At 52.3% G+C, this 14,609-nt stretch overlaps 1 protein-coding gene across 1 annotated transcript in view; it reads right to left on the minus strand.

Annotated features, from left to right (window-relative positions):
• The window catches only part of Tmem132e (transmembrane protein 132E), a 57,187-nt gene that overhangs the window by 13,161 nt on the left and 29,417 nt on the right, over nt 1-14,609 (minus strand). The window lies entirely within an intron of this gene.

Raw genomic sequence — 14,609 nt, forward strand, 5'->3', positions numbered from 1 at the left:
AGTCTTAAAGTGTTTGCTCTCCAGATCATTTTTTAGGAATGGCACTGTGATCTCTAAACACTCAGTCACTTACATCTTACAGATGAAGGATTGAAGGCAAAGGGCACTTATCACCGAAAAGCCCAGGGGAAAATTCAAACTTGCCATCCTAAATGGTGTAGGATCCCAGGAGTCTGTTATCCCAATTCCCTTTCACCGCACACTCTCTAACAGGGAAACTTTGTTCTCAGTCTCCTTATCCTAAATGCATCTCCTCCTACAAACCACCAAGGAGGCTTTTAACAATTTTGTCTCGATCACTGCTGTATGTGGTGATATATTGTGTACCCCAATATACTGTGTACCCTAATAAACTTATCTGGGGATCAGAGGACAGAGCCAGACACTAGATTAGACATAGAGGCCAGAGAATGGTGGCACCCACCCTTAATCCTATCATTCTGGAGGCAGAGATCCATCTGGATCTCTGTGAGTTCAAGGCCACACTGAGAACAGAGGCGGGCAGTGGTGGCACAGGCCTTTAATCCCAGAACTTGAGATCTTTTGTGTTTGCTTAGAAAGCACAAATGCCTTTAATCCCAGGAAGTGACATGGCTGGGCGGAGAACAGTATATAAGGCCTGAGGAAACAGGAACTAAGCAGCAGTTCAACTGAGACCCTCAGGGGTGAGGCCTCAGAGGCCTTCAGTCTGAGGATTCCTGGAAACAGGATCAGCTGAGAAGTTGGCGAGGTGAGGTTGGCTGTGGCTTGTTCTGTTTCTTTGATCTTTCAGCTTTCACGCCAATATCTGGCTCCATTTTTTTTCTTTTTTCTAATTAGTAAGACCTTTTAAAATTCATGTTACATTTGGCTTGTCCCCCTTACCCAGTGCTGGCCTCATTTTGTGCTGATAATGACCTAAAACTGCCCAGCCAGGTTTTCCCCCCCTCCTCTCACTCTTTCTGACTTTACCCCTTCTCCTGGGCACAGATGGGACCTTGGTGTCCTTCCCTACTCAAGTCCTGGGACAAGGAAGGTCTGTGGATAAAGGCCTATGACTGGAAGTTCCTTCTGTGTGTCTTTCTGCAAGCTTTCTGAGTCTCGTTCCTTCCACTTGAATCCAGGTGGTAATAATGCTGATCCAGCCAGGTGCCATTTGCCATTTGTGTTTGAGAATTACATTTAAAAATAAATGGAATTTATGCAACATGACACAAACCTGTTTAGGTATTAAAGATTCTCTTGCCCGCTCTCACAGTAAAATCCCAACCCACCAGGTACCTTACTGTGACATTCAGGGTCTTTGACATGTGGCATCAGGGGCCCCTTGGCCCTGGGACTCTTTCCTAGCCCCACCTTGTAATGGGACATCTCACTGTCACCCTCTCCCTTACTGCTCCTCCTTGTTCGTGTTTTGCTCTTTCACCCAATTCTCTCTTTACACAAGCAGGGTCTAGCCTCGATGCCACCCTCTCCAGGAATCCCGCCAGGATGCACCCTCCACCCGGTGAGATTTTCCTTCTCTGAGGGGTGCTCTCATCCCTTGCCTTATGTGGTAGTTACTTATGGGGCCTAGTCTCAAGGGAGCCTTTCGCCGGTCCAAGTACTCTATCATGAATGACTGCAGACCCCAGGCAGCACTTGGCATTCCATGCATTTCACCCATATTCATTATTTCATCAATGTCATTTAGACCTTGCTAGACTCACAGACATACATACTGATTCCTCACAAAAGCTGTGGAGTCCAAGTCCTCTGCTCTTGTGAGGCGCCAGGGTCTCTATCCTATTTAAAACCTGCAGTCTAGGCCGGGCGGTGGTGGCACACGCCTTTAATCCCAGCACTCGGGAGGCAGAGGCAGGCGGATCTCTGTGAGTTCGAGGCCAGCCTGGTCTACAGAGCGAGATCCAGGAAAGGCGCAAAGCTACACAGAGAAACCCTGTCTCGAAAAACCAAAAAAAAAAAAAAAAAAAAACCTGCAGTCTAATTCTCTAACTCAAAGGCTAGGGTAAGGCTGGGGAGATGGCTCAGTGGCTAGAGTGCCTAGCATGCAGGCATGAGGACCAGAGTTCGAATCCCCAGAACCCATACAAATGCTCAGTGGGCAGGCCAACCCACCTTGGAATTCCAGTTCCAGCCTTGGAAGGCGAGGATGGGACCCTCAGAGCAAGCTGGCTAGTAAGACTAACCTTATGGGTAAGTTGTGGGCTTGCCTGAGAGACCCCACTTCAGTGAATAAGGTGGACATGTGCAGGAACCACCCTTCCACAAGTGCTTGCACACACGCAAACATGCATATCCACACATGGGTATCACACACACACGTGAAAATGGAAAAAGAAAAATTAAGGTAACTGAATCTGATGTGATGGTTATAATCCCAGCACATAGGAGAGGCTGAGGCAGGAGGATGGCAAGTGTGAGGTTAGGTTGGGCTACATAGGGACACTGACTCAAAACAAACGAACTAGAAAACAAAACTTAAAGCAATGGGCCCACACTGGATCCCAGAATCCATTGTGGTACGAGGGGTACTTGATCTCACTTCACTGTTTTCTCTCCAGCAGCCCATGGGGTCTTCCAGGGATGCCACGGGTCACTGGGAGCCAGGGATTTCCCCACCACGCTGCCTTCCTCGGCTCTCAGGGCTCTACGGGCCCTAGCTACTCCTTCCTGCTGGACTCCTTCCTACAAGAGGGCCTGGCAAACTCTGGAATGGAGGAGAGCAAGATGGAAGATGTCTGTGGGGATGTGGAGAGCCCTTCTGCCTGGCCCGGTCCCCTCTCCTTTGGCCCCTCAAGCAGAGCAGCTTCAGGGCTAGCCTCTAGGCAGTGTGGAAACTCAGGGTGACAGCCTGACTCAGCAGGGCACAGCAGCCAGTCAGTTCTGAGAGCAAGCATCAGGAGGCCAGTGAGCAGATACCGGCACAAATGGCTTCCTACTCTGAGCCTCTATTTCCACCTAAAATTGCAGAGATGACATCAGCTGCAGCCCTCACAGGAATCCTGAGAGTGGGGAGAGCACCCTCCGGAGGGCGGAGGCGCTGCTATCTGGGACGGCACTGTGAATGCTGTGGCTGTGGTGGGGATGCACCATGTCTGTCCCTCTGGCTTGGAGAAGCAGCAGCGGTCAGTGGGCTGTGTTCTGAATGCAGACAGGGAGAGTCAGGCAGGGCGAAAGGTCAAAACCCTGACCTTGCCCATGCCCTCACCAACAATCCCCAAGAGCCTCCTGGGTGCTTCTTAGTGGCACTTAGCCCCATTTGCCCCCTATACTCTCTTCATGGCTGACCATCTGGAGCCTTTGGAGGCAGCCTGGGAGGGGAGGCCACCCCGTGGGCATGGACTCTAATAAGGGGTGTGAAGGAAGTGATGGAGACAAGTCACAGGGCCTCTCTGCCTCCTGGGGTTAGGCTAGCCTGGCAAAGTCAGACTTTCAGATCTTCCAAATCACCTTCTGTATCTCATTATCTGAGAAGCCCTTTCTGCCTGGGTCCTGCCTGGGGCCACCCAGGCCGTTTCCTGGCCTGGAGCCCTCTCCCCTGATAGCACGCTTTCTGCCTCTTTCCTACAGTTGTGTAACACTTTGTCGTCATCCTCCGCCCCCCCCCCCCCCCAGATCAAAACGCTCCATCCTGCATGGGAGGAGCTCCTTAAGCAGGAGGTAAACAACTAAAATAAAACAAAAACCTTCACAAACTCCCTGAAACTGACCAGATTCTCTAGGTCCCTCCCTGACAGAGTAAACAATAAAAGTTGAGAGCCCATCTTGGGGGTGGGGGGAAGCTGCCCCACCAAGACTCAGACAAGCTAAGCTGCTAAGAAGATTCAGAGAAGAGCTGCAAAGACTGAGACCAGAGCAGCTGTCTGGAAGAAGCAGAAACCAGCCCAGCTGCCAGGAAGAGGTTTAGACCAGAGTCATCTGGAGAAGACACTCTCCAACCTGTTGAGCTGCCTGCAGCCAGGGCACTGTGCTCCAGGTTCCCAGCTCTGTGAGCTGTCTGTCAGCCATGCTGGGGTGGACTTTGGTGATGCATCCATCTGTCCTTGAGTCATTTCTGCTCCTCTAAGTAACCCCTTCACCCGTATTCCTGTAAGTCACCGCAATAAAACTCCCTGGCTCACCCAGTTGGGCTCTGGTGGTGTCTGGGCTTTGGTCTGTCGTGAGATCCCTATGTGGAGTTGAATCTCCCGAGGAAAAGTTTTGTCACACAACACCTATGTTTGTCAGGGGTATCTTCTGAGTGACGGTCACATCGACTCCACCTCTCCAGTCATCCTAGGTTCCCCCCGCTTCTTTGAGGTTGGGTCTCATGTAGCCCTAATAGAACTTGCTTTGCAGCGGAGGATGGCCCTAAACTCTTGATCTTCCTGCCTCTACTTCTGGAGTGCTGGGATTGCAGGCCTGCAACAAACACTATTTCTGTGTTTTGTTTGTTTGTTTGTTTGTTTTGAGGTACTGAGCATAGACTCAAAGGGCTTCCTGCATGCTAAGCAAATACTCCACCAACGGAGTTACAGGAAATTAGAGAGCCTGCCTTGTTCTAACTCCCCCGAAGGACGACCACTCAACTAACTAGGTGCACTGGGCCGGAATCTGCGGTTTCTGCCCACCAGAACTTTGATCCCCCAGGACAATGACATCGACGAGTGTCCTGTATTACTCAAGCACTTAGGACATGGCGGACACACAGTAGACCCTCAACCAGTGTTCACTGAAAAGATGAAGTTCTCTGAGTGGTAATGACTTTCTCCTTGGTGAGGCCTCCAGAGGGATCCTGGACGGGCCCTGGGGGAAGGCTTGTGGCTCTTGCAGGGGCTTTTATCCTCTTTCAGTGACCTTGCAGACAGGGACACTAAACTTCTGAAAGAGAGTGCTTGCCCTAAGCAAATAGCCAGCATTCAAGCAGATTAGAGCTCTGCCTTTTTTCCTGTTTGTGGCATGGTGGCCCACAGCAGCCCCTCTCTCTCTCTCTCTCTCTCTCTCTCTCTCTCTCTCTCTCTCTCTCTCTCTCTCTCACACACACACACACACACACACACACACACATACACACACACACATACACCCCACCAAGGAGAGACTCCAAGTCACTGTATCCTGCTGGGCCCTAAGGTCTCCTCTGTGATGAACAGGGTTGGTCTCTGGCTTGGATCCTGTGTCTTCAGCCAAAAGGAAGCTGCTTGGCCTCTAGAGGCTCTGGACATTTTCTTGGGTGGCTGGAGAGCGCAGGAAGTAGGGCTGATAGGGTCAGTAGAGGTTTACTCAGAGGCTGCGGTTTCAGAGCTAGTGGACATGTGCCTCCTGAGTGGACATGTGCCTGAGTGTACGTGCCCTGAGACTTTAGTACACAGCTGTGAACACTGGACTGGATGGAACAAGGTGCAGTCCTAGGGAGATGAAACATCTGGAAGTCTTAGTCTCTCTGTTTCTGTCTGTCTGTCTGTGTCTCTCTCTATGTGTATTTAAGACAAGGTCTCACTATGTAACCCAGGCTGGCTTTGAACTTGGGATCCTTCCGTCTCAGATACCCGAGTTCTCGACCACATACATTTGGACTCCTTTATCTGCTTTGGAAGGTTGCTGAAGACAGACAAGTGTATGGTAGTGGCAGGGGATCCACATGAAGATGGAGGTCAGGGCATGTCAGTGGTAGGAGAGTGAGAAGTGTTTTAGGGGTGCGACAGGGGTGGTAAGGACATCTGGGGTCAGCCTTGGCATACTCACACACAGCAGCTGCCTGTGACCTGCCTATGGCCTGGAAGCCAACCCATGCCCCTGCCTTGTGCATGCATGCACATGTAGAATCCCACTCATGTCTGCTCAGCCCAACCCCCTCGCCCAAGCAGGATGCCCACCGCAGTTCTCTGGCATGACCCTAGGCTCCAAGGTCACCTGGCTCTTCTGTTTTAGCTACAGTGCCTGGCTCTGCCTTTGTGTGGGTGGCTTCCTTCCTCTTGGGGCCTCTGGCCACATTTTGATGCATGGGTCTCTTTTCCTGGCTGGCATCTCCTGCACGAGGGGATTCTCTTTGTCTTTTTTGTCTTGTGATGGGTGTCATGAGCCGGACTGTGTCTTCCTGGTTCATACCACCAAGATCTGAGCATGCAGCTATTTGCAGATAAGATCTCTAAAGAGGCTCTATAAGTATTATGAAGCTGTGGGTCCAGTGTGACAAGATGTCTTTGTAAGGAGACAGCAGACAGATATACCCAGAGGCAAGATGACATGAGACAGAGAGACCAGCAGAAAGAGGCCCTCACTGCACTAGACTCTGCCCACACCATCTCCACTGTCTGCTCTTAGAATTGTGAGATGACATGTCTCAGGTGCCCAAGCCACCCACCTGCTACACCTTATCATGGTGTTCCTGGCAAATGAACACTTGAGAACTGGCTGCTTCTGCCTCTCACAGCCTCAGTTTCCTCTAGGAAGGGATTACATAAGTGTGCTGGAGGAAGAAAACATGCTGGGATTGTCCATCTTTTGCACTTGGGATAGTGACAGACCCTGGGGGGGCATCCCAACCCCTTCCAGATTATGCTTAGCAAGGGAATCCCAAGCCCTTCCAGACTGTGCCTAGCAAGGGACCCTTCCGGTAAGGGCTGGGCCAGGTCTCTCCTCCTCACCCCTGGAAAGACGAAGGGCATCCTATCTACCAGGACCCACTGCCCATGGGATGGGCAGCTGGGGATGATGCATTCCACTCAGGCTTGGCAATCCCCAGCCCCCAATGCTCTTCTTGCCTCTCATCTCTGCAGCTCTGGCTCTGCAGCCTGTGTCAAAATAGATTATCAAAGAACTCCCACATTAGCTGCTTCAGTGATGATTTCCCTGGGACCAGAGGATGCTGGGTCACATGTAAATTGGCCTTTGACCTCTTCCACCGTTAGACCTATGAGCCTGCATTTTGATGCATCTGCCTTTGCATCTGAGCTGGGATATGACAGAGGGGCTGGACAGGCTTCGTGCAGGTGAGGCTCCCAGTAGATGCTTGACAAATGGTAGTCATACTCCTTTATGATGCTGGGGACACGTGCAAGGAGGAGGTGGGTGGACAGAGTCCCTGCCCTTTGCCTTTCAGACTAGCCTTGGGCATATGAGACGACTGGGTGCAGAGGCTACTCCTTCCCTTTCTTTATCGAATGTATAAATAAATCTTCCTGGAAGCTCAGGGTTGGGGACACTGGCCACTTCCCTGCATCTAATCAGAATCAGATGCCTCCTGCCTCTACCTCTAATTGTCCCTAAATTAAAACTAATCACTTTCAAATCAGAAAGAAAAAAAAAAGCGTCATTAGCTTTGGTGAGTTTGAGGCTATGGAGCCCAGCTGTGCTCATGGGTGCTGGTCTGTGAGCTAGGAGATAGCTGTGTGTGTGTGTGTGTGTGTGTGTGTGTGTGTGTGTGTGTGTGTGTGTACACACACATCCATACACAAGTGGGTCATACGGAAGGTTGGTGTCTGGGGACCCTCCAGGTCCTGCTTCGGAGCTAGAATGAAGAATCAGAGCAGATAGGAACTTGAGACCCAGGCAGTCCAACATAGTTGGGATCCCAAAGGAGAGAGTTCTGGACGTCTGTGTCCACTGACACCCTGGATCTATGTAGTTAGTATCACAGACGTTTAGTTGGAAGAGGGTGAGGCCACCAAAGGGGCAGGTTCTCACGGTCTAAAGGCGGTGGCAGTGATGACATACATCCAGAGCCCATCACAGTGCCTGGACTACAAGTACCAAAGGAAGCCTGTGTGTCAGACCTATGAACGGATCTGTGCATGGGTGGATGGAGGATACGTGCATGGGTGGACGGACACGTGCATGGGTGAATGAACAGACGAGAGGGGCAAGAACCATGACTGAGGCAGGTGATTGGCTTCCTGGGGGCCATGTGGTCCATGTTCAGGGGCCATCCTGCCACCCCTCTCGAACCCTACACTGTGGAGAAAGTTAAAGCTGGCATGGCAGGGGGCTCTGCTCCCAGGGAGCAGTGAACCCAGGCTTGCTCTCCTAGGGCTGAGCAGTGGGTCTGGCTTGGTAGGCTGTTTTCTGCCCTCTGTGACCTATGACCCAGCCGGCAAAAGGAAATTCCATAACCAATGGCAACCAGTGTCCCTGGGGCAGACTGCCATGGGGGAAACCCTGCTTTGGAGAAGGCTCTTTTAGAGGATAAACAAACAAATGACATTCACTGTCTGCAAGTATTAAAGAGACAGGGTGTTCCCTCACCCCACAGCAACAGCGCTAACCACACAAACTGTCTAGGGAGCAGTTCCAAAATATGTGCCCTGTCCCTGCCCCCACCAGGGGTCAGGACCAAACAAAGAGCCTGGGCCTGGTGTGTGTTAGGCAACTGCCTGCTGCTGAGCAACACTCTAGCCTCAAAATGGGTCATCAAGGGACTGAGGATGCCACTCACAGCCCAGCTTAGTGCAAGCAAGGCCCAGGGTTCAATCCTCAATCACACACATGCACGCGCACGCGCGCGCACACACACACACACACACACACACACGCACACACACACACACACACACACCAGACAAGCACATGCAGACTCACACGTACAAATGACCCCCCCCCCCATACACACTATTTTAAAGGACTTGAAACTATTCACACCTTTTTCTCAGCAAACCCTCCCTTGGGAGAGTAATAAGCAGGAACATGACAGAGGATTAGTGCAGGAAGATACTCTGCAGCCGTGAGGTGCTTCTCAGGAGTAAACAAGAAACAACTTAAAACGTCTGAAAGGAGGGCTGGGTTAAAAATGCAAACGTGTGAAAATGAATACCTGATCTGGTGTGGCCGATGTTTGCAAAGGGGAGGTGACCCCGAGAAGGTGCCCAGGCTGAGAAAGGCTGCCACGGACCAGGGAGGGATGTGGTTTGTGTGCAGATGCGGACGAGCCAGGGAGGGGGATGCATCAAGAGGCTAATGGTGTTATTTGGGGGGCGGGGTTTGGGTGATTGTCATTTTTTTTTTTAACTTTTCCTTTGATGAATTTCCCAGTTATCTACAGTGAACACGTACGGCTTATAAAACTGAAAACAACAAATGCCTTTTTAAATGAAGAAAAGTGGTAGAAGCTGTTTTAAGAATAAAAATAAAGCACTTTTAAAAAAGGAAGGAAGGACGGAAAGGAAGAAAACCTATGGGGCTTTGGTGCTGCACAAACTCATATTTAAATGACTGCTCTGACCCGTCTAGCTGTGTGGCCTTTGGCAAGTTGCTTAATTTCTCTGAGCCTCCATTTCTTACACCTGTAAAATGAGATTCACAGTCTCGTTCACAAAGTCCTGGTAAGTAAACTCGGGGATGGAGCTGGTGCACACATTCATTTCTTCCTGTGTCTCCTCATCAACACTCAGTGGTCGTTTAGTCAAGAGGAGCGAAGTGCTGACCTGGTTTCCTCAGCACTCAGAGCACTGTGTGGCCAAGTGTCCTGTCAGTTTCTGTTAAGTTAAATGGGAGAAGTTAAGAGGTGACAGGTACATAACACAGGGTCCCAAGAGGCACAGAGACTGGGAGAAGTACCAGCTGTTGGGGCCCCCCGAGAAGCCAGCCAGGAGGTCCTGCTGGTGGCCTGCTGTGTGGCCTGTGTTGGGGGCCCCTCTGCTCTCCAAGGCTCCACCTCCTAGCAAGGGAGAAGTAAGTCCCTGCCCTATGCCACCTGGGTGAGCCAGGGAGGCCTGTTCTGGACAAAATGGAGCTCAGAGGGATAAAGCATTTATCAATGCTCCAAGGCAGGGTCTTTCTGTGTCTGGGGTGAAGGTCCCTGGCTCAAGCCCGGGGAACCAATTAGCTCCAGCTTTGTTTACCCACTCAGTGACTAGCGTGGGGTCGCTTCTGAATGTTTCTGTGCTACGATGATGCCATCCCTAGAGGCTGGTTCCCACAGCAGGTCGGGGTAGGTGGGGGAAGGAAGAGTGGAGAAGCTTCCAGCAGCCCAGAGCTCCCAGATGTATCAGCAGCCTCCCTATACCCCTAGATCCTGAAGCAGCCCTAAAGACTAACACCCCCTACTCCCCAACCCCACCCAGGCTGGCCAGAACCCAAGGCTTCAGTGAGTGTCCTGTGGGGTGGGATGCAGGACAGATGCCCTTCTCTGCGGATCTAACCCTTTCAGGAGCCCCACACCCCCAACTCTCCACTGAAAGTGCATCAAGACGACGATGCAGGTCACGAGGGCTGTGGTCAGCGGGCTGAGCCATTATCCGCTGTGGTGTGGCCCTGAGGAGGGGGGCTCTGCACTCCACCTTGGGTTCCCTCCCACTCGGTAAAATGGAGTGAGAACAGCACCTCTTTCAAGAGGATGCTTCAAATATTCTAATGAAGGACTGCCCACAGGCTATCTGTCCCCAGCCCGGCTGATGCTTGAATGTGATTATCACCACCATTAACTGCATCCCCACAGAGCCTCAAGGGTCAGTGCCCAGGGGTCCTCCAAGACCCAACTACTGAATGTCCTCCCTCCCATGTGGAACCCCAACACTAGTGCTCCTTTGCTGACAGTGGAGGTTGGTTTCCTACTTTGGGCAGGCCCAGCTGTTTGCTTGATTCCTGGCACCCAGCACAAAGTCTTGTACCAGTTTCCTGCTGAAAGGAGCACTGTATGAAGGAAGGAAGGAAGGAAGGAAGGAAGGAAGGAAGGAAGGAAGGAAGGAAGGAAGGAAGGAAGGAAGGGAGGTGGTCTCGGGAGGCTGTGCCAGCTAACATGTATGTGCACAGCCTCAGTACCTCTGCCAGGCTCTCTTCCATCCCCTTTCTTGGTTCATCCATCCTGAACTGGCTACTCCTTTTTCTTGCTATCCACAACCCTCCACCAGTGAGAAAGCAACCCAGACAGGGCATGAGGACTGCTTCTGAGAGCCCCGAAGAGAAGCAAGTACCCAAGGTCAGGTGACCAGGGGCCCACAATGTGCTCGATTTTTAGAATCAGCCAGCTAGAGCTGATTTAGGGAATCCAAGGCCCAGTGAGTAAACTCGCTCACAGCCTATAGACACCACAATATCAGAACCAGAGCTTCCTGGGTCCCTGCCTGCCAGCCCAGAATCTCACCACCAGACTGAAAGGCTCTCTCTCTGGTCCTGGGAGTTGGCTAGTCCATTCTAGTCTCTGCTGTAGTGGGATTCTGGGAGATCCCTTCATGGAGGGGTGGGGGGACAGGTAAAGGTGAGAAGGGGAAGCTGGAATGGGGTGTGAGTACCTCTGACTTAGATAAGGTATGACACAGGTTGCTGTTCCTGGGCAATAAGGGCCCAGGGCAGGGAGAGAAGTCTGAGCAGGGGAGGAGATCAGCTGCAGGAGAGAGCCTGCCCTTGCAAGTTCAGTGACCCGTTGTCTCCCTATGCCTGTCTGTGTGTGGAGAGCTTGTGTCTGCTGGTCTGTCTGCATTTGTGACCCCAGGGTTGCCTCCAGAGGCCTGTGAAGACAGGAAGGCTTTGTGCTTCCAGCTCAGCTCATGCGCTGGAGCTGCTATTGTGGAAGGCCCAGCAGTCGTGAGCTCCCATGTGAGGGCCCTTCTGTGATGGGGTGGGGTGGGGTGGGCAGGAATAGAGGAAGTGGGGTCGAGGGTTTATAGGTCTTGGGCCTGGGGGTCAGTTAGTGGGTGTACATCTAGAGATGAATCCTTCAAACTCTGGTACCAGTCCTTTGTCCCTAATTGTCTCCTTACTACCTGCAGCCCCTACCCAGGCCAGTCTCCGGGGCATGAAAAGCTCCCTGTCCAACCATCACTATCTGAGACCCCTATCGTGACCCGCCACAGACAGAGCCTCCTGCAGGAAAAGGCTTCTGGAGTCTGAAATTAGCGTGAGTGACTGGGGAAGACGGCGAGCGTCTTAGGTGTCTCCAGCTATGATAAAACATTGTGACCAAAAGCAGCTTGGGGAGGAAAGGGTTTACTTCACCTCTCAGGTTGCAGTCCATCATCAGAGGAAACTGAGGCAGGAAGTTGGAGGCAGGGACTGAAGCAGAGGCCATGGAGAACATTGCTTACTGGCGTGCTCAGCAGCTTTCTTATACAATCCAGGACTACCCACCCAGGGATATCACTGGCCCTCCCAATCAACTGTTAGTCAAGAAAATGCACCCCCCCACTTGCCTACAGGCCAGTCTGGTGTAGGTGATTCCCCAGTTGAGACCCCTTCTTCCTAGATAGGTCTAGGTTTGTGTCAAGTGACAAAAAGCAACCAGCCACAGGGATGAAACCAGTCACAGGGATGAAACCAGCCACAGGGACAAGGCACTGAAGGGCCTTTGGAGACAAAGGCCTGCCTTGGCCAGCCAGGAAGGGGCATACAACAGCAAGGAGGGCAGTGTGGGAGGGACAGGCTGAGAGAGGGGCTGGGACTATCCCCTACAGGACGCTGACTTACCCAGCAGGCTAGGCAGGGCCTGGGGAGGGCAAGAGACCTGAACTAAGACAGACTGAGAAGAGGCTGGTGGGAAGGCCTGAGGGAGGGTGGTGAGCACAGCGGCTGCTGTGAGGAGAGGGAGGAGGGAGCCAGGGCAGGAGGAGGGCTGGGGAGGACTAAGAAGGAGGCCACCAGTACCTGTGCAAAGCTGCATGCCTGGGCTGGAGCTGAGCCGGCGGGGGAGGGCGGGGGAGGGCGCAGCGCCCGAGTTACACTAAATGACTAATGTGCATTATCCTAATTATAGCGGAGCAAGCTGAGCCCCCCACCAGCGTGGGCCGCCTGCATGCATCTCCTAATAAACAATTAGCCCCAAACAACAGAAAAGGAAAAAAGTGTGTGCCTGTGTGTGTGTGTGTGTGTGTGTGTGTGTGTGAGAGAGAGAGAGAGAGAGAGAGAGAGAGAGAGAGAGAGAGAGAGAGAGAGAGAGATGTGAGCAAGGAAGGGAGGGAAGGAATGGGGAGGGAGGGAGGGAGGGAGGGAGGGAGGGAGGGAGGGAGGGAGGGAGGGAGGGAGAATGAGAGAACTTGTATGCTAGCTGCTGGAGTAAGGGGCCTGGGCTTGGTAGAGAAGCTCTGGAGAGAGCTAGGGAGACAAGTCACCCCGCCCCCAGCCTGTTGATGAAGGCTCAGCAGAGATGAGGGTTACAGCCAACAGCAGGGCCCTACCTGTGTAGAGGTAGGGTACATGGGGTCTAACTAACCTTCAAAGTTGCATCTGTAGTGCTAGGCATTGGGCCATATCCCTGGCCCTCACCATAACCCCTGGGGAGAAAAACAGCATTCTTAGTCTTGCCAATGAAGTTCAGAGAGGCTAGGAGGGATGCTCAAGGACACACAGCTGGAGGGAGGGCCCGTCAACCATTTCCCTAGGTGGGTGTCATTAGCGGCTCCCTTGCACATGAATGAAATGGAATTCGTGACAGTGGTACTGAGGGGTGAGACTGGTCCTCACTGTGACTGCAGCCTGGAGACTGCTCTACCAAGGTTCCAGAGAGGAGGTGTGGAATGAGATCTGACTTGCCCAGCTCTAGGGGCGCTCTCCAGGGGCTCTGTAGTGTGCACAGAAGCCAAGGACTGCTGGGGACAGCCAAAGTGGGAGGAGAGTGAACCATGGGAGCCCCAGCAGGCCGTTTTCCTCGCCCCTAGTCCTTCCCCTGTACTTTGCCTGGGCTGGTGTCCCTGCCTCAGTTCTAAGCTCCTCACTTTCCAAGAGTCTCAAGTCGCTCCCAGTTTGGGCCAGGTCACTAGACGCTGGAGAACATGATGCTTGGAACAGAAAGCCCAGGTGTGTGTGCCATGAAAGGCAAAGAAACTCTAGGGGACCTTGCCAACTGCAAGAGGGACTGTTTGCAGCTTGTAGAATGAGGAAGGTGACCGACCAACGTGTCCCAGATTACCCGAGACTGTCATGGGCTTGATATCTAGTGCTCTCAGGCACGGGCAAATCCAGACAACTGATCACCCTCAGAACGAGGTAGACCAACTTTTCTTTCTCTCCTACAGGGTGGTAGGCAGGGTCTAAAGAGGTCTACAGTGGCTGCATCGTACAAGTCGACGGTCTGGGCCAGTTTCCCGTGTAGGAAGGGGAATGGGAGTCCTTGAGAATTGTCTACCTATGGATGAGTCAAAATTATAGCATTGGATTTCAGCCACTTCCTGGTTGAGCCTCAACTCTTTATCAGCAAAATAGGTATCTAGCTAGCTTCAACAGTCAACCTGACATTGCCCAGATTCTTCTGACGGAGTCTCAGTTGAGGGACCGCTCAGATCAGATGTGGAGGTCTACACAGCATGCTTTACATATACCCTGGCCTACAAGAAGCTCCTGCCTGCTTTTCTCCTCCACTCCTCGTGGAGTGGATTGGCTCACCCTCCTCCAGCCACCCCTCAAAGCCAAGTCCTGCAGCACCAGGTTTTCTAGGTACCGTGCAGATGGACCGACAGTGGCTGGCTCTTGTATTCTCAGCATCTCTAACTTGGCTTTAATGTCCACTTTACAAACGCCAAGATGGGTCCAGAGGGGAGGAAAACTCTGCTAGGATCTCACGGGGCTTCTTCCTCACTGCAGCTCTCTCCTTCCTACCAAGCTACTGACTTTCTGTGCCCTGGTCAACATTTGCAAATGCCCTGAGTCCCCTGAAGCATCAGCCCCTACCCATCTCCTGTCTGCTTTTTCTGTAACCTCACCTTTCCCAACTCATACCCCTAAGC

The sequence above is a fragment of the Peromyscus californicus genome, unplaced genomic scaffold, assembly GCF_007827085.1.
Source record: "Peromyscus californicus insignis strain IS unplaced genomic scaffold, ASM782708v3 Scaffold_3__1_contigs__length_106647218, whole genome shotgun sequence".
In the NCBI taxonomy this organism is placed as follows: Eukaryota; Metazoa; Chordata; class Mammalia; order Rodentia; family Cricetidae; genus Peromyscus; species Peromyscus californicus.